Below are 20,161 nucleotides of genomic sequence, written 5' to 3'. Positions count from 1 at the left end.
ACAGATATGTTCTTCAATACTTTTAACAATATTAACTTTTAAATACAATTTGTGCTATTCATTTGAGTATTTCATGAAACTGTCACAGGCCATGTGCTAGTTTCTACTATTTATCATTTATCATTTTATTTCCATTAGACAGTTTTTTTATGTCTACTTTCTATTATCCATAGATTACACTGAGATACAAGAAATAATTTTTTTCATTGTGGTTTATTTAACATCATGTTAAAATACATTCTTAGTGAGAATCATTACCTGAAACTGATTCATGGTATTGCTGCCCTTATTTTTGAAAATCTGGCTTACCGATACATAATTTCCTCTAGTTAAAATACATTTATGGTTACACAAAAGCAAAAGAAATAATTTAGGCAGATAGTGTATCATGATTTCCCACTTATCTGAAGGTCATCAAATTACTTGTAGTAAAATTAACCATTCATGAATTTGGCTATTTTTAATCTGATTTGACATGATTATAATACGTCTGCTAATGTTGTTAGCAGAATAGAGGCTGACTGGCTTTTTTTTCTTCCTCATAATGAACATATAGAGTTCATCTTTTGCCTGGAAACTGCTATATCCACAGACAATCATGGTGGGGCCAAAGGAGCCTAGTATATTTCACTAGCACAAATTTTGCCCTTTACTCTACAAAAGACAAATAAACAGAGCAATGGGGCTTCCAGGCCTTGTTGAAACATGATTTAGTTGAATAATAGCTTGTTTGAATTCACGTTTATAGCAAATGACACAAAAATTTGACAGCAAAGAACATCCTCATGGCCACTAGCACACACTGTCCTTGAGGAATGATAAGTAATAATGTAGCATTTCAAGGACTGTGAATGTTCTAAAGCATCTGATTTGGTCTAATATGCCGTTTAATATGCATTTGAAGTTTGTGGCTCTGGACTCCTTTGACTGCTGCAGCCAGTGCCCCTCTCCTGCCACATCTGTTCAGCTGACGTTGCCATCAACATTCCACCGGAGTCAGTGCAACCTCAGAATAGACTTTTCTTGGTGCAACACAGCAGGCGTGTTCCACCTGACTGCTACCACACATTCATCAAGAGAGGAATGATTAATGATTGCAATCCCAAATGGCTTTAAAAATCTGTTTTAAATAAATCTGTCTTTTACCTGTGGCCCCGGAACCTACAAGCTTATAGCTATTTAATTAACATGCATCAATAGTCCTGAATCTCCATAGGTCCATATGAAATGTACTACTTAAATCTAATATAGTCTACCTCCTTGCTTAGTATTTAAACATATATTTAAAAATCCTCTCCTTAGCCAAAATTGTGCAGTTACAGACATGTGCACAAATGTTAACATTTATAATATAAGAAGTAACTTTGTAGTATCTCGTCTACTTGGCAGACTCTATATAGAAATTCATATTCTTCTGCTCTATTTAGTTACTTATCCTGGAGAAAAATTATGAAATTCAAATTGCTGCACTGTTTCCTTTTCTCTCTAAGTGTGATCCATGGGCCTATTGTATTAAAATCACCCAGGCTACATCATAAAATTGTAGAGTTCTGGACTCCACTCACTATTCACTGATCCCCAGGGTTAGAGTCCAGGAATCAATATTTCTACCTGTGCCAGATTATTTTAAAGTATATAGAAGTTTGAGAAACCTTGGTTTAGAAGTTCTTACTACAGACTTTACATATTTTTCCACCAGATATGTAAGTTTACAATTGTAACTTTTATTTTTGCAATCATTTCAAAGTATAACAAAAGGCCTGTCAAACAAATTGCTCTTTATTTCAGTAAGAAACTATGCAAATATCATTTTGAAGATTCAAGAGAACATTTTACCAATGAAGGAATGTTATCTCATTACCCATACAATGTGGCAAATGTTATTCTTGATGTTTTTATAGACTTCCTTAAGTGTTTTCATTGATTGCAAGTGGTTAGTCGTGTTGATTACTGCTATAAAATTCCTAGTTTCTCTTGCTCAACTTCATGTGTGCACGTCATTTGAAAATATAGACATGTGTATGCAAGTATGTGCATAAATCTTTTGTGTACATGTATGTAAATAAGAAAGCACATGTGTACATGCATATGTGTTGATACCTTTTATATACATACGTGTGCATATGTATGAAAACATACTCATGTGCATTCATGCTTACATACATCTGTACAAATGCATGTATAAACATAAATGAAAACATACACAAAGCACACACATATATGCATGCCCTCATATACATATACATGCATGTACACATACATTCGTGACACCCATACTTTGTAGTGGAAACTCTTGAGAATATTATGGAAACCAATGTTTACTTAGTGTTCACATTTTTCTTTCTACAGTAATTTGTAATTCTTCCCTCAAGTCTAGAAAACTTCATAGTGCTGGAAATGTCTGTTTATAACTTCCTCATTCTGTTCTGCTAAGAATTCTAATGACTTTATAAATGATTCCATTTTGAACATGATAACTAATACTGTAGCAAATATATGTACACTAGAAAGAAAATAGGGGCCAAAATAGAATGAAGAAGTCAGTCAGTGAATTGGAGAAATAAACAGAAAAGGCAGTCACAATAATGAACTTCAAAATGTACAGGCTTAAAACCAAAAGCAACAGATTTATGGTGGAGAAAAGCTTAAAAAGAATTCCTTTAAGTGGAAACTTGGAGAATGTGGAATTTAACAATTGCACATAACCCTGATTTTTCTTGGAATTAGTTTTCTTTTTAGATAATGATTTTTGAAATCTATCATTTTTACAAACAAAAACTACAAAAAAAGTCTGGTCAAATCTCTTTTAAGCATATGCTTATTAATTCATTAATAGAAGAACACTTTTTATGAGTATATTGCATTGTGAGTTTATTTTTCTTCCCTCTGCTTTTCTTAACCACATAAACAGGTAAAGAAAAAAATGCCTTCCTATTCCATCAACTCTTGCTTTACTTTGATAAGTACTTGAAAATATTTGAATATATTCCTATAAAAATGTTTGAATTCCTAAAGAGTGTACTGAATTTGGAAGACAAAGGTCAAGATTTATTATTCTTCTATAATATCATAATATGTAAACTTTGGTAAAAAAATTAAGGGTAATACATATTAATTAAACTTTAGTTACTGTATTGAAAAATGCTGCTATTATTTTTGACATTAAAACAAAATCTTTGCCTATTTACATGCAATTTTCTAACTGTACTATTATCTTATTAATAAAAGAAAATCCATGGACATGAAATCTTACAGGAAAATTTTAAAAATAATTAACAGAAATGAAAAGAAAACTGTTAGTATCAAGGATATTTTCAAATCTACCTCACTGCTATAATCTGGACATTTCAGTAATCCAATTTTGACAAAATTAAGATAGTCTAAAAGAAACCTACTCTTGTTAGCTTAGTGACTATTTTAAAATGAGGAGAGTACTCTGTTAAAATTTGCTGTAAATTAAATTTTCACTTCTATTTATTTGTCTTGGTACCTTATATTTTGATATTCAAAGACCCTTCATACATGTAATTTCAGAATTAAATTTCACAAATTTTTTCCCAACTTAGATATTTTTGCTTTGTTTTGTTTTGGTTTTTATTTTATTTATTTACTTACTAACTTCTTGACTGCTTCAGGTAACAATTTGGCCAACAAACCGTAACAGTAACAGAATGCTATTTGGTTAATTTTATTTTGAAGAATCTAGTAGTATCAGGCTATACATTTTCTTCTTTTAATTATATATTCCTATTATTTTTTCATATATTTACCCTACTAAAGGTATTTATTATTTGTTATACAGTATATATACTAACTACTAGGAAGTCATATATTAAGACATTTACATCCAGTAATAAATTTAATCCTCCCAATGGAGAGAATTACATTCCTGGGGAAACTGAGGTTCAGTTAAGTAACTTTTGTCAGGTTATATGGCTACTAACTGAATAGCCAGATTATAAATTGAAGCAGTCTGACTTGAGTGTATTCTGTCATTATCTTTCTTTAAGCTGTCATTTAACATTTCTAACTTGATATTTTGAAACAATTTTAGATTTGTAGAAGCTTAGCAAAGATAGTATGGAGAGTTCTCTTATACCTTTCACCTAACTTCCCCTAATTTTAACATCTTACATAACTACTACATAATTATTGAGGCTAAGAAATTAACTTTAGTATAATATTATTAACTAAACCACAAACTTTTTTTTTCCACTTCACCACTTTTACCACTAATATCCTTTTTCTATTCTGAAAGCCGATCCAGGATTCCACACTGCATTTAGTTTTCCTATCTTAATCTCCTCCAACAATGAGTTTTCAGTCTGTTCTTATTCTTAATGACCTTAACACTTATAGAGAGTAGTGGCCAAGTATGTTGCAGAATGTCTCTCAATTTGTACATGTCTGATGTTTTCTCTTCTTTAAATTTTTATTGTTATGTTAATCAACATACATTACATCATTAGTTTGTAATGTAGTGTTCCATGATTCATTGTTTGAGCATAACACCCAGGGCTCCCTGCAGGACGTGCCCTCTTTAATACCCATCACCAGGCTAACCCATCCCCCCACCCCCCTCCCCTCTAGAACCCTCAGTTTGTTTTTCAGAGTCCATCATCTCTCATGGTTCGTCTCCCCCTCTGATTTACCCCCTGTCTGATGTTTTCTCATGACTAGATTGAGGTTATGGATTTGGGAGAAAAATACCAGAGTTGATGCCCCTTCTTAGGCATCAAATCAGTAGTGCATGATATATATTTGACTTATTATTGGTTATGTTAACATTTACCATTTGGTTAAGGTGGTATCTATCACATTTCTTCCTGTAACATTAGTATTTTTTCCCTTTGTAGTTAATAAATATTTGAGATGGGGTGCCTGGGTGGCTCAGTCCATTAAGCAGCCAACTCTCGATTTTGGCTCAGGTCATGATTTCAGGTTCCTGGGAAGAAGCCCCATGTTGGGCTCCCTGCTCAGCAGGGAGTCGGCTTCAGGATTCTCTCTCTCCCTCTCCCTCTGCCCCTCCCCCTACTCTCTATCTCTCGAAAATATATATATATTTGAGGTAATATACTTTGAGGTTATAAAATACCCTGTTTCAACTTAAACTTTTGCTCTCTTAGCATGCTTTGGTAGATTTTTTTTTCCTGTGGTTTCTTTCTTTTTTTAAATTTTTTTGTTATGTTAATCACCATACATTTATCATTAGTTTTTGATGTAGTGTTCCATGATTCATTGTTTGCATATAACACCCAGTGCTCCATGAAGAATGTGCCCTCTTTAATACCCATCACCAGGCTAACTCATCCTCCCACCCCCTCCCCTCTAGAACTCTCAGTTTGTTTTTCAGAGTCCATCGTCTCTCATGGTTCGTCTCCCCCTCCAATCCCCCCCCCTTCATTCTTCCCCTCCTGCTATCTTCTTCTTTTTTTTTTAACATATTATATTATTTGTTTCAGAGGTACAGATCTGTGATTCAACAGTCTTGCACAATTCACAACTCTCACCACAGAACATAACCTCCCCAACGTCTATCACCCAGCCACCCCATCCCTCCCATCCCCCACCACTCCTGCAACTCTGTTTGTTTCCTGAGATTAAGAATTCCTCATATCAGGGCGCCTGGGTGGCTCAGTTGGTTGAGCGACTGCCTTCAGCTCAGGTCATGATCCTGGAGTCCTGGGATCGAGTCCCGCATCAGGCTCCCTGCTCGGCGAGGGGCCTGCTTCTCCCTCTAACCCTCCCCGCTCTCATGTACTCTCTCTCTCTCTCTCTCTCATTCTCACTCTCTCAAAATAAATAAATAAATCTTTAAAAAAAAAAAAGAATTCCTCATATCAGTAAGGTCATATGATACATGTCTTTCTCTGATTGACTTATTTCACTCAGCATAACACCCTCCAGTTCCATCCACGCCGTTGCAAATGGCAAGATCTCATTCCCTTTTGATGGCTGCATAATATTCCATTATATATACATACCTCCTTTTATCGATTCATCTGTCGATGGACATCTTGGCTCTTTCCATAGTTTGCTATTGTGGACATTGCTGCTATAAACATCGGGGTGCACGTACCCTTCAGATCCCTACATTTGTATCTTTGGGGTAAATACCCAGTAGTGCAATTGCTGGATCATATGGTAGCTCTGTTTTCAACTTTTTGAGGAACCTCCATACTGTTTTCCAGAGTGCCTGCACCAGCTTGCATTCCCACCCACAGTGTAGGAGGGTTCCCCTTTCTCCACATCCCCACCAACATCTGTCGTTTCCTGACTTGTTAATTTTAGCCATTCTGACTGGTGTGAGGTGGTATCCCATTGAAGTTTTGATTTGGATTTCCCTGATGCCGAGCGATGTTGAGCACTTTTTCATGTGTCTGACGGCCATTTGGATGTCTTCTTTGGAAAAAATGTCTGTTCATGTCTTCTGCCCATTTCTTGGTTGGATCATTTGTTCTTTGGGTGTTGAGTTTAAGAAGTTCTTTATAGATTTTGGATACTAGCCCTTTATCTGATATGTCATTTGCAAATATCTTCTCCCATTCTGTCAGTTGTCTTTTGGTTTTGTGGACTGTTTCTTTTGCTGTGCAAAAGCTTTTTATCTTGATCAAGTTCCAGTAGTTCATTTTTGCCCTTGCTTCCCTTGCCTTTGGCGATGTTTCTAGGAAGCAGTTGCTGCGGCTGAGGTCGAAGAGGTTGCTGCCTGTGTTCTCCTTTAGGATTTTGATGGACTCCTGTCTCACGTTTAGGTCTTTCAACCATTTGGAGTCTATTTTTGTGTGTGGTGTAAGGAAATGGTCCAGTTTCATTCTTCGGCATGTGGCTGTCCAATTTTCCCAACACCATTTGTGGAAGAGACTGTCTTTTTTCCATTGGATATTCTTTCCTGCTTTGTCAAAGATGAGTTGACTATAGAGTTGAGGGTCCATTTCTGGGCTCTCGATTCTGTTCCATTGATCTATGTGTCTGTTTTTGTGTCAGTACCATACTGTCTTGATGATGACAGCTTTGTAACAGAGCTGGAAGTCCGGAATTGTGATGCCGCCAGCTTTGCTTTTCTTTTTCAACATTCCTCTGGCCATTCGGGTTCTTTTCTGGTTCCATACAAATTTAGGATAATTTGTTCCATTGCTTTGAAAAAAGTGGATGGTATTTTGATGGGGATTGCATTGAATGTGTAGATTGCTCTAGGTAGCACTGACATCCTCACAATATTTTTCTTCCAATCCATGAGCATGGAACGTTTTTCCATTTCTTTGTGTCTTCCTTACTTTCTTTCATGAGTATTTTATAGTTTTCTGAGTACAGATCCTTTGCCTCTTTGGTTAGATTTATTCCTAGGTATTTTATGATTTTGGGTGCAACTGTAAATGGGATCGACTCCTTAATTTCTCATTCTTCTGTCTTGTTGTTGGTGTATAGGAATGCCACTGATTTCTGTACATTGATTTTATGTCATGCCACTTTACTGAATTCCAGTATGAGTTCTAGCAGTTTTGGAGTGGAGTCTTTTGGGTTTTCCACATAAAGTATCATATCATCTGCAAACAGTGAGAGTTTGACTTCTTCTTTGCTGATATGGGTGCCTCTTTTTTCTTTTTGTTGTTTGACTGCTGTGGCTAGGACTTCTAATACTATGTTGAATAGAGGTGGTGATAGTGGACATGCTTGGTAGATCTTGACTGCAACAATTATTGTAGAGCTCTAATGATATTATATTTCCCTCATTACTTTTACATTTAATAATTAGAATTCTTCTGTAAGAGTTGTCTCCCATCCCTTCCTATTATTTTAAAATATATTACACAATAAGAAATATGCCCCACACATGCTTATCGATCTCATTCTTTTGCATTAAATCCATGTTTCCATATAAACATCTTTTCTTCCACTTGAAGAAAATCCTTTAACATGTCCTACAATGTAGTTCTATAAACAAATTCTTTCAGCTTTGCTGGCCTGAAGAAGTTATTCTGTGGCCTTCATTTACAAAAGATATTTTCACTGGGCAAAGAATTTTAGGTTGACAGTTTTATTCTTTCAGCTCTTTAGTGATGTTTTTTCCATTGTCTTCTGGCTAGCATAATTTCTGAAAAAAAGTTTACAGTAATATTTATCTTTATTCCTTCATACCAGGGGTAAATATTTTAGGTTTTATGGGCTACAGTCACTGTCACACATTCTTCTTTAATAAAAAAGTGTAGCAAATATTCTTAGCTTTGAAGTCATACAAAAACAGGGTATAGACCAGATTTGGCACATGGACCACAATTTATTTACTCCTGCGCTATATTTTTTTTCTCTTATTTCTTTTTAGGTTTTCTCTTTATTCTTATTATTTTTTAGTAATTCAATTATGAATGCATTGGTGTAGTTTCCTTCATTTTCTTCTTGGTATTTGTTGAACTTCTTGGTTTTGTGGGTTTATATTGATCAAACTTGGAAAATTTTTGGCAATAATTTATTTTGTTTGTTTTTTCTTACCCTACCCTCCCTAATGGTCTCCAATTTCACATATATTAGACTGTTTAATCATGGTCCATAAGTCTCTTTTTCTCTGTATTTTTTTTTCAGTTTTTTACACCTCTTTACTTCATTTTGGATAGTTTTTTGTTCTACGCTTTCGAGTTTAATATTATTTTTTTTCCCTGTGGAGTCTAATCTGATACTAATATTATGTAGTGATTTTTTTTATTTCAGATATTTATATTTTTCTTTGTCAGAAGATAGTTAGTTATTGTATATATTTTTAATTTATCCTCCCATTATGGTCATATTTTTCTTTAAATTTCTGAGCATATTTATAATTGATTTTATGGTCCTTATTGAAAAATTCTCCCATTCCTGTCATTTTTGAGAATTTTATATTGATAGACATCACTTCTGGTTATAAGCCTCATCTTCCTAATTCTTCACATCTATGTAGTACTTTTTTCATTAGATGCTTGTGAATTTGATGTTGTTAAGTGCTGACATTTACTGTCTTCCTTTAAAGAGTGATGACATCATTTTGGTAGACAGTTACCTGTTAATTAGCTTGATCTTTTCAAAGCTTTTTAAAAATACTATTATTTTTAAATTTATTTTTATTGTTTTTTAAATTTTATTTATTTATTTTAGGGCACTATTTACTCTAGAGTAGTATTTCCTCTAGCACTAACTTAGTCCTACTCCTAAGGCATGATACATCTGGAGTCTCTACACAGTGTCCCATATATTAATGAGACTACACAATGAATTAGGACTTGAATAATTCCTACTTTTGTGTGATCTTTGAGAACTGTTTGGCTTACAACTCCCTGATAATTGTTCTTTTCTTACAAGAATTTTTTTTTTTTTTGCTTGCCCTTTGAGGTTGTACTTGTAATATGTGCAGAATGGAATTCTAAACACTAAGACCTCTATGTAAATTACTGGAACTATTTCTCTGTGTATCTCTCTCATCTCGTTTTCTACCATGTAAATTCTCGTCATCTCAGCATCTTAAAAGTTCAGTCCTCATGTTGTCAACACAGCAAAACCACTGATCTCTGTTTGGGTTCCCCTTGCTGTATTGCATTCCAGAAATTTTCTCCAAGCATAAGGCTACTGTGATTTGTTTTCCTAATTCCAGAGCTAATAGTCCTGTACTTCCTGCTAACATCTAAAAATGTTTGTTTCATATTATTTGTCCAGTTTTCTAGTTGTTTATGGAAGGAGGATAAAACCTATCACAGGCCTTATTATACTCCCATGTCTTAGTCATTAGGAAGTTTTGAGTAGAGCAGTGATACAACTAATAAAACCTGACCTTTGCTCCTCAAATGTGTTCTCTCTCCACCCAAGTCAGTGAAATCCAGAACTGCCTGTTCTTTTTATGCCAGGTACTCTCCTGTGACCTTTATTTCCCTATTCTGATTACAACCATCATCCAATATTTTATTTCTTTGTGTTAAAGAGAGCTGTCAGCCACTCTCCTTTATATTTTTCCACACTACCTATGGCAAATACATAGAATATGAAACAAGAAATATATATGAATTACTGAGTTTTTATAATGTCCCAGAAACTGATAAATAATCTTGACATTTATGTATGTGTACTAAGACGGAGATGGGAAGAATTTAGCTGAAAAGATTTCACACCATCCTGTAATGGATCTATATCTGGTCCTCAATGATCTATAGAATGAATGAATGAATGAATGAATGAATGAATGAATGAATGAATCTCTATAGTCATTTCCAGGTGTTGAACTACTGCCTCTTAGTTACAAACTATAATTTTCTGATTTAAAAATGACCTAATGTTTTCTACATCACATCCCTTTCTCAAGTCTAGTTGCGGAGTAAACTGGAGCTATAAAATCTTGGTATGTAACCTAGAAGTTATTTGCCCATTAAAGCATCCCATCTTAGTGCAGTACAGTGTACCTGTTAACCTAGATGGACTCTAAAACCAAATTGCTGATAAGGGGAGGGAAAGGAGGAAGGAGATGAAGAAGAGTGTGGAGAGAGAAGGCTCTTTGATGGACAAATTTACAAGTTTAGATAAAATATGTAAAACATGAATTTTGTTGCCCCACACTCCCTTCTTTAAAACTCTTTCATTTTCTGAGTTCCAGTGAATATATTTTTTCCCCCACTTTGGATGCCTCAGAAAGCGGTAATCCCTATAGTCTGAAAGCCAAGCTTTTAAGTACTGACATCTGTCTTTCTGAGTTAAGGTGCTCACAAATTCGAACAGTTAGACACATGAATGAATAGGGGTACTCACACTTTCCACTCATAAAGATTAAAGGCAACTTGATGTTCTTTATACTCCTTTATCTAGGCTGGAAGTCTCAGGAATATTCCAGTTCCAAATTTTAGATCCTTAAAATGGTAAACATGCTCAGCAAAACATGATTAACTTTTGATATTTCTGTTTTTGGTATTTCTTAATTATTTAACACATACCAATTTCTTATTATTTTTCTTCTGTTAAAAAATACCATTTTGGGGCACCTGGGTAGCTCAGTCGATTACATGTCCAACTCTTGATTTTGATTCAGGTCATGATCTCAGAGTCCTGAGATCAAGGCCTGCATTGGGTTCTGTGCTCAGCAGGGAACCTGCTGGCGAGTCTCTGTCTCCCTCTCCCTCTCCCTCTGCTACTCCCCCCACTTGTGTGCTTGCTGTCTCTCTCTCTCTCTCTCTCAAAAATAAATAAATAAATAAATAAATAACATCTGTTTTAAATATATATATAATTTTTCCTCTCTTTATTCAAAATTTACAGGATAAATTGAATATGAACTTATTCTCTGTTGAGTTGCCAATGTGTAGACAACATTCATTTATTATTACCTGTTAGTCAATTAAGACAGTTATTAAACAGATTATTTAAAATCATTATTACTGAGAGAATCCTGACTGCAAATCTATGCTACTACACTACATAATCACTTAGCAGGATCTTTAATTATTTTGCTGAAATCAACTTTCAAATATGAGAAAGAGATAGACTAATAGATTAGATAGATAGATAGATAGATAGATAGATAGAGATACGGGGCATCAGCATGGCTCCGTTGGTTCAGTGTCTGTCTTTGGCTTGGGTCGTGATCCCGGGGTCCTGGGATCATGTCCCTTGTCCTGTGTCAGGCTCTCTGCTCCACAGGGAGTCTGTTTCTCCCCCTCCCTCTGCCCCCTCCTTCCCATTCATGCTCTCTCTCGTGCTCTCTCTCTCTCTCTCAAATGAATAAATAAAATCTTAAAAAAAAGAAAGATATAGATATAGATCAGCAACAAATATCTTACCGTCCTACAAAAAAGGAATTTTCAGTTTAAAAGCCTTTTAAGTTTTCACCACTTAATTTTTAGTAGTGTGAATCCCATAGGCCACATACTTATGTGTCAAAGAAATAAACATATATATGACTACATATACACACACATGAATATAGATAAGTTAATTTATAGCTTCATTTATAATTCTACATGGTAGCAGAAACCTGAACCTTTATCAAATAGTCCCTTTGAACTTTTCCCAGTAAATTTAAGTTTTTGTTTCTGTTTTTGTTTTATCTGTCCCTATTCCAACCCCCAACTTGGTATAAATCCTAAACTTCACATAAGTCTAATGGAATGTTGTGAAAATTGGGAGTAAGAACCTCATCCTTATAGTACATCCATCCATAGCTGGCATCTTCTCAGAAGGACCATTAAAAAATAGTTAACATATATAGCACTACACTAGGTGCTTTATATCTATATCTATATCATCTATATCTACCTATCATCTATCTATAGGTATATTTATATTTATCAGTCTTCATAACAGCCCTATGGAGTACTATTATCACTATCCATGTTTTACAAATAGGAAAACTGATGCACAGAGCAGTTAAAAAATTGTTCAAGTTTATGCAGCAATTAAGAGACAAAGCTGGGTGTGAACACAACAGTGGTACTCTAGAACCTGAGGTTCAAATTCCTGCGCTCTACAAGCTTCTCACTTCCTCTACTCCATGGACATAATCAACGCTCCACCTCAGCTTCCATGTCATATATGTAAATTTCTGTGCCACATGCTACAAGGACTCCCTTATCTCTGCCCATCCCAGAACTGTTCACTTTCCAAGACACAGCTGTGCCACACAGGGCAGTACATGGGAAATAAAATGATGTGACTGCATACTTCTAGAACCTATTGCTCACAGGGGCTCTGGGCCTTATGCTCATCAGCCAAATAACTCCATTTAAACATCACTTCTGTATTCTCAAAACCACAGTTGGAGGAATTTCCTAAGTATTAACAGTATCCCGAACAGGAAGCTGTGTGTTCTCTCATTCTGCCAGAGGTGCAGCAGCCAGAGTAATTTTTACTTCAAGAGGCCACTGGTCCACGGCTATTTTTCTTTTCTTACTACCTCACTTATGCTCTTCCAAATTCTTTATGGAGATTTACCAGGTGATAAAAACTCATTCTAACAACATTTATTTTTCTATATCAGTAATTTAGGTCAGGACCTTAGCTTTTAATACTTAAAAGACCCCTTATCATGCAACTCAAAAGCCTTTTTTGTCAAGACTGTTGTGTCTTCCTTGAATTCATAAGTGTATTTTGAAATTTAGGACACAAGAAAGGACTTTTTCTTTTTTTTTTTCCTTGTTGTATCTTTCCTTTCTTGAGGCAGTAAACTTAAATTACTCTTAACTCTCCTTGAAATGGGGAGAAGGGCCATGTGGGAGAAAAAAATCAAATTAAAAACACATTGGTGAATACTTCAAAATATCTTTCCAAATAGACTTCAAAGCTCTAATTTTAAAGAATTTGAGAATTATCTCTGTAGTTATCTCCAGACATCTTATATAAAAGCCACTTAGTGGTCTCCTCCTTTTAAAAGAGCTTGGGAGTCCTGGTACAAATCCTAAGAAACCGAAAGAATCATAACCTCTCCTCTGACTTTTAAGAGGTAGGAGGAAAGGTAAAAATACTTGAGATGAGCCAGAAGCCTGTGGTTCTGGTCTCAACTCTGCCAATGACCAGTTGTGTTGCCAAGGACTAATCACTCAAATCTTATTTAGTTTGTGAATTACCCAACTAACATTTCTGGATCACCATCTATGGGATGGACACTTAAAATATGATACTTGCTTAGTTATCACAATTTTAGCATAGTCAGAAAGTTTAACTAACTTGTCTAAGATCTTAGAGGAATTAACTGGCAAAATTGTGATCGAAGGAAGCTATGTATTATCCCAACGTAATATTTCATGATCTCTGAAGTCCCATCTAGGCCAAAATACTCTGTAATTCTAAGAGAGATTTGGCAGAAAAGGAACAAAGGTTTTGCTGGGATACTAAATGTCATATACATGTGTGTCTATATATATGTGTGTGTGTATATATACTGTGATTTATTGAAAAATACTATCTTTGGATTTAAAAAATGGATGCTTGCTAGCAAATACACTCTCCCAGAGGTCTTCTTTGCACTTCTTATTTTGATACAATACCTGTACATTATGCTTTTTTTTTAAATTCTTACAATACACAAAGCTTACTAACCTCTGCACAATTTATTAATCATGTTCATTTTCCTAGCAGTGGTTGTCATAGACTGAAAAGGGTAGAATTTACCTCCAGCTATCTCCTCCAGGGCTAATATTCACATTAAGCAATGTGTTATGTTTTCTCACCATGAATGCTGTCAGGCTGACATCAACAGTGAAATATGTGAATTAATACTTACACAAGCTAACATGATTTTTGCATTACAAAAATGTCATTTTTTAAAAAGGACAGTATACAATGATAAACAAGGTGTGGGCCTGTGTTGGAAATCAAATAACATAAAGGCTTTTCTAGTTCCCTTGGAGAATATATTAAGTGAACTATATTACATTTGCCTTTACACTGGAATACTGGGTTGATTTACAAATGTTAATGAATTCTTTCCCAGAACTTCTGAATGATGACTTCCTGGCTAATTAATATTTGGAAAGGTGTAGCACATAATTTAATTTCCTTAAACGCAGAGCTTAGAGCTTTGGTAGTTTGCATCTGGGAACTGAGATTCTTTTTTATTTAAGTGATGGGGTGAAAAGTTTAGTTGTGAGTTCTGTCAAAAATAACTCTTTTTAGATTCATGAATCCTCTACCTAGTGATTTATTTTTTCCAGGCCCATTTTCTTTTCTTCGTTTCTTTTTTTTTAGCAAGATTTTCTCATTTCTCTATTTTCAATGCTACAGTCTGAAAAATAATATTGAAAGGAATCTTTACTAGATTGATCTAGAGCAATACTGGAGAACCCTTACAAAAGCCCATTCCTCTAACTACACATAAACTTTAAAGAAACACTAGGCATGATAACATCTTAAAGTTTACAAGAAATTTGTGTCCACATTGAAAAGAGATTAGGATAGCATAATTTCACAAAATCCTGATTTCCAGTCTCCTTTTATGTTTCTTCCTTTGGTGCAGTGGTTCTCAAACTTGGCTGCACATTGGAATCACCCAGAGAGTTTTAAAAAATAAGAGTGCTATAACTAGAGATTCTGATATAATAGAGCATTGCCTGGGCACCTGGATCAATAAAAGCTCCCTCAGGTGATTCTAATGTGGAGCCAAGGTTGAGAATCACAGACTCTGTAAATTCTCAAGACACGCTCACTCATGTATTTGGGCTGCTGACCCTACCACCCTTCCCAGCTGGCTGCTTCACTATCCTTTTGGTTTAGGTAATAAACCAGATGTTATTTTCAAGGCAGTGGTGCTCTGTTCTGAGTCTTGCACCTGATTTTCTGTTTGAGATATGGTTTATGCATCATCCGTTCTTATGTCTGCAGCATTGTTTTGCCCTGGACATCCCAATAGGCTCATAACCTGTCAGCTGGTGCTTACGCTTTACATGTGCTCCTGGTTTCTTTGCAGCCTCTATCCAGGCCAGAAGGTTGGTACCAGATCTCTTGGCAAGTCAGTAGAAAAGATTTCCTAGCTATTTTTTATCTCCTTATTTATCATATCAAGCACAAGCCTGGAGGACCCATCTCCTAGCATTCATTCACAGGGAAAAAAAGGATATCTCCTCTCATTTAAGGCTTACATAGAGTCAGAAAGAAGGGTTTACTATAGTTAACAGCACTGAAAAGAGAGAAACAGGAAACAAAGATAGTGCAATGAAAATGAATCTGCTAATTTTCTCTGGGTCTTTGAAACTCATTACTGGGGAGATTTGTTAAATAATAAGGATAATACTGAGAATAATACCTACTGAAAAGCAAAAAGTACTTCAATCCACCTCTGGAGCCTGAAAAACAAAAACAAAAACAAAAATTAACTCTTTACTAACCTGGCATATAGCAACTTGGAGGACTTGCCTAAATTGAAAGGAAGGAAAAATGAAAAGATATGTGGCAAATAAACTTAGTTAAGCCACATTAAGCTCCTGGTTGACATGAACTCTGGAGACTGAAAAACTGGCTTTAGGACCTCCAAAGGACAGTGTGATGCCCTCACAGCAAAGGCTGGAGATGGGGAGCTGAGCCCGAGGTCATAGCTAGCAAGACCGAAGTAGAAACTACATCAACAGGAGAGAAATGCCCAGGACTTTCTGGTACCATTGCCTGAGCAATGTGAATAAACTATGAGTTCATCCACCATGGACTTCTGCAGAAGAGGCCAACACTGCTTACACAATAGACAGCTCAGACCCAAGGATCAGCATGAATGTCACTTTCCATAACTCTACTAAGAGAGCAAGTACCTGAACTTCTTCAGGAATACATTCAGATATCATCTAAGATCAAAGCATGAGAAGAGCTGAGTAACGTTATACAAGACAAACTGAAAGGATTGTTGAAATTGTGTGATTCTGAGTAAGCTTTCACAGGATTAGGTATTCTTTTACTTTTCAAATAGCAGCTGTGTATGCACTCAGAAATATCGGATAGATTTTGTGTGTTTTTCTCTTTAAAAAAAAAAAACACACATTATGCTTTCTTTACATAGAGTCATATTGTATCAAGATGGAGACATATTGGGACACCTGGGTGGCCCAGTGGGTTGAGTGCCAGACTCCTGATTTCGGCTCAGGTTTACCTCAGGGTCATGAGATCCAGCCTGGAGTGAGCTCCATGTTCAGTGTTGAGTCTGCTGAAGACTCTCTCTCCTTCTCCCTCTTCCCCTCCCCTCCTTCTCTCACAAATAAATATTTTTTTAAAAAAGATGGAGACCTATTGAGTAGAACCATTAAACAGTAGGGGCACATGGCAACAGTATCTGCCTTTACCGCCTGGATGTTACTCCTTATTTTCTCTCTCCTATAACTTCACCCTATCCTTTTCTATCAGCTCTTTCACACTAGATTTCAAACATGTACAAACATATCCCATCATAAACCATTAAGCAAAATACATAAGAAAATAAAACATACAGCCTTCTTCAACTCTACATATTTTCAGTTATTACTCTATTTCTAGCTGTATTAGTCTGTACTTACTGTTTATACTAGATTTTCCACCATCATCCTAAAAATATTTTTGCCGGGGCCTGTGGGGGTGGGTCACACGGAGCGTGCTGCCCGGAGCCGCGCAGGTGGCGGGAGGCTGCTGTGGTGGAGCTGCGGGCAGGGAGCCGGCCCGGGCTCTGGGTAAGCAAAGCGCCGCGCAGTGCTGAGTCCACCACCTGCGGGAGCCATGGAAATTGGCACCGAGATCAGTTGAAGATCCGGAGTGCCATTAACGGGAAATTGCAAGAGCTTATGAAGAATTTCCTGATTGCATTATGGCGATGGTGGCCAACAAGAAAAGTCAGGACCAAATGACAGACGACCTGTCCCTGTTTCTAGGGAACACAATTCGATTCATCGTATGTCTTCATGGTGTATTAAACTTTGCTCTGTTACAACTGACCCCTCCAGTCTAAAGTCTTCTGATACCAACATATTTGATAATACCGTGTCTTCAAACAAGAGCAGTTTCAGTCGGGGAGATGAGAGAACGCATGAAGCTACAGTGCCACCCCCTTGAGATTGCTAGCGCTGGACCTGGAAAAAAGAGATTCCAGAGTTTCTCCAGGTCACTGGAGCAGAAAAACACTAATGTCAGACAGACTTATGATGATGGAGCTGCATCTTGATTAATGTCAACTGTGAAGGCTCTGAGGGAGACAGCACCCTCTGAAGATGTGATTGATACTAAGCCAGAACCAGATGATCTCATTGATGAAGACCTCAATTTTGTGCAGAATCCCTTATCTCAGGAAAAAACCCTACAGTGACACTTACATATGGTTCTTCTTGCCCTTCTATTGAAATTTATCAACCACCTTCAAATCAAAATGCAGATAGTGGTGCTCATATAAACAAGTTGCAATTTCAGCAGTAGCAAAACAATATTCGTGCAGCCACGCAACCTGATATACAGAATAGCCAAGTATATGAAACAGGATGTTTTTGTGAAACAGAAGTGCTTAATAGCTTAGAAGAGACTTGTAGTCTCTTTTTCAGAAACAACTCAGAAAAAAATGAGTATTGAAGAAGAAAACTTTCAGGAGAGGAAGTTGCCTGTGGTAAGTTCAATTGTTAAAGTTAAAAATTTCCATCGTGATGGAGAAGAGGAGGAGGAAGATGATGATTGTGGGTCTCATACAGGATGCATCTTCAGCAATGTGTCAGTGCCAGCAAAGCCTGAAAGGAGACCTCCACTTCCACCTTCTAAATAAGCTAACAAGGGGCACCTGGGTGGCTCAGTTGGTTAAGCAACTGCCTTCGGCTCAGGTCATGATCCAGGAGTCCCTGGATCGAGTCCCACATTGGGCTCCCTGCTCGGCAGAGAGTCTGCTTCTCCCTCTGACCCTCCCCCCTCTCATGTGCTCTCTCTCTCTCTCATTCTCTCTGTCTCAAATAAATAAATAAAATCTTTTAATAAATAAATAAATAAATAAATAAATAAAGCTAACAATCTAATTTTGAAGGCTATCTCCGAAGCTCAAGAATCTGTAACAAAAACAACAGTCTCACAGAAACTGACACTTCCAGTTGCTCCCAGAACTCGAACTTTTCAAGACGAATTGTTTGCAGAAATGGTCCAGAGGCAAAGCAGGACCCCCAGAATAAGTGCCCCCATTAAAGAAGAGGAAACAAGGGAGATAATATAGAAAAAAGCCAAGGAACTCAACAGAGGCAGTTGTTATCCCAACTGTATATTGACCCAATAATGGCAGAAACTCTGTAGATCAGTCAAGATTACTATGACATGGAATCCATGGTCCATGCAGACACAAGATCATTTATTCTGAAGAAGCCAAAGCTGTCTAAGGAAATAGTAGTGGCACCAAACCAAGAGTCGGGGATGAAGACTGCAGATACCCTTCGAGTACTTTCAGGACACCTTATGCAGACAAGATCTTGTACCACCAGATAAACCTGCAAGTCCCAAGTTTATAGCAATACTGGATGCTCTCCCCAGTCCCCCAGGATACGTGTCAGATCAAGAGGAGGACATGTGTTTTGAAGGAGTGAAGCCTGTAAACCAAACTGCAGCCTCAAGGGACTCAGAGGTCTCCTCCAGCCACAGCACTTGCAGCTGATGAGCAGGCAGATCAATGAGCTAAATGGTAGCTTTTCAAATGTTGAGATGAGTGAACTGAGTGTGGTCCAGAAGCCAGAAAAACTTCTGGAGCATTGCAAGTACTGGCCTTCCTGTAAAAATGGGAATAAGTGTACTTACCATCATCCTGTTTCACCTTGCAAAGCCTTCCCCAATTGTAAATTTGCTGAAAAAAATGTTTGTTCATTCATCCAAATTGTAAATGTGATACAAAAATGTACTAAACCAGATTGTCCCTTCACTCATATGAGTAGAAGAATTCCAGTACTGTCTCCAAACCCAGCAATTGCAACACCAGTGCCACCTTCTAGCTTCTAGTAGTCAACGGTGCCGTTATTTCCCCGCCTGTAGGAAAATGGAATCTCCCTTCTGTCATCAAAACACTGAAGATGTGACACTCAGTGTACAAGACCTGACTACACATTTTATCATCCCACCATTACTGTGCCATCACAACATGCCTTGAAATGGATTCGACCTCGTACCAGTGAATGACACTCAGTCCTACTTGGCAGAAGAGTATGGAGTGACTGTCTACTGATGAAAGTTATTCGGCAGAACTTGTCAAATCTTTGAAACTTAGAATATATTGTTTTCATCGCTCGGCATCAGGGAAATCCAAATCAAAACCTCAATGAGATACCACCTCACACCCGTCAGAATGGCTAAAATTAACAAGTCAGGGAACGACAGATGTTGGCGGGGTTGTGGAGAAAGGGGAACCCTCCTACACTGTTGGTGGGAATGCAAGCTGGTGCAACCCCTCTGGAAAACAGTATGGAGGTTCCTCAAACAGTTGAAATTAGAGCTACCGTTCGATCCAGCAATTGCACTACTGGGTATTTACCACAAAGATACAAATGTAGGGACCCGAAGGGGTACGTGTACCCCAATGTTTATAGCAGCAATGCCCACCATAGCCAAACTTTGGAAAGAGCCAAGATGCCCATCGACAGATGAATGGATAAAGAAGATGTGGTATATATACACAATGGAATATTATGCAGCCATCAAAAGGAATGAGATCTTGCCATTTGCAACGACGTGGATGGAACTGGAGGGTGTTATGCTGAGTGAAATA

The 20,161-nt window shown here is 36.9% G+C and overlaps 1 long non-coding RNA gene and 1 pseudogene across 1 annotated transcript in view; both read left to right on the top strand.

Annotated features, from left to right (window-relative positions):
• LOC113911609 overlaps positions 1-20,161 on the top strand; it is an 83,763-nt gene that overhangs the window by 11,300 nt on the left and 52,302 nt on the right. The window lies entirely within an intron of this gene.
• On the top strand, positions 17,167-19,575 carry LOC113911608 (annotated as a pseudogene).

The sequence above is a fragment of the Zalophus californianus genome, chromosome 12 (assembly GCF_009762305.2).
Source record: "Zalophus californianus isolate mZalCal1 chromosome 12, mZalCal1.pri.v2, whole genome shotgun sequence".
Taxonomy (NCBI): domain Eukaryota; kingdom Metazoa; phylum Chordata; class Mammalia; order Carnivora; family Otariidae; genus Zalophus; species Zalophus californianus.
Note: the sequence above shows the minus strand (reverse complement) of the source record. Positions and strands in the feature narration are given on the sequence as shown.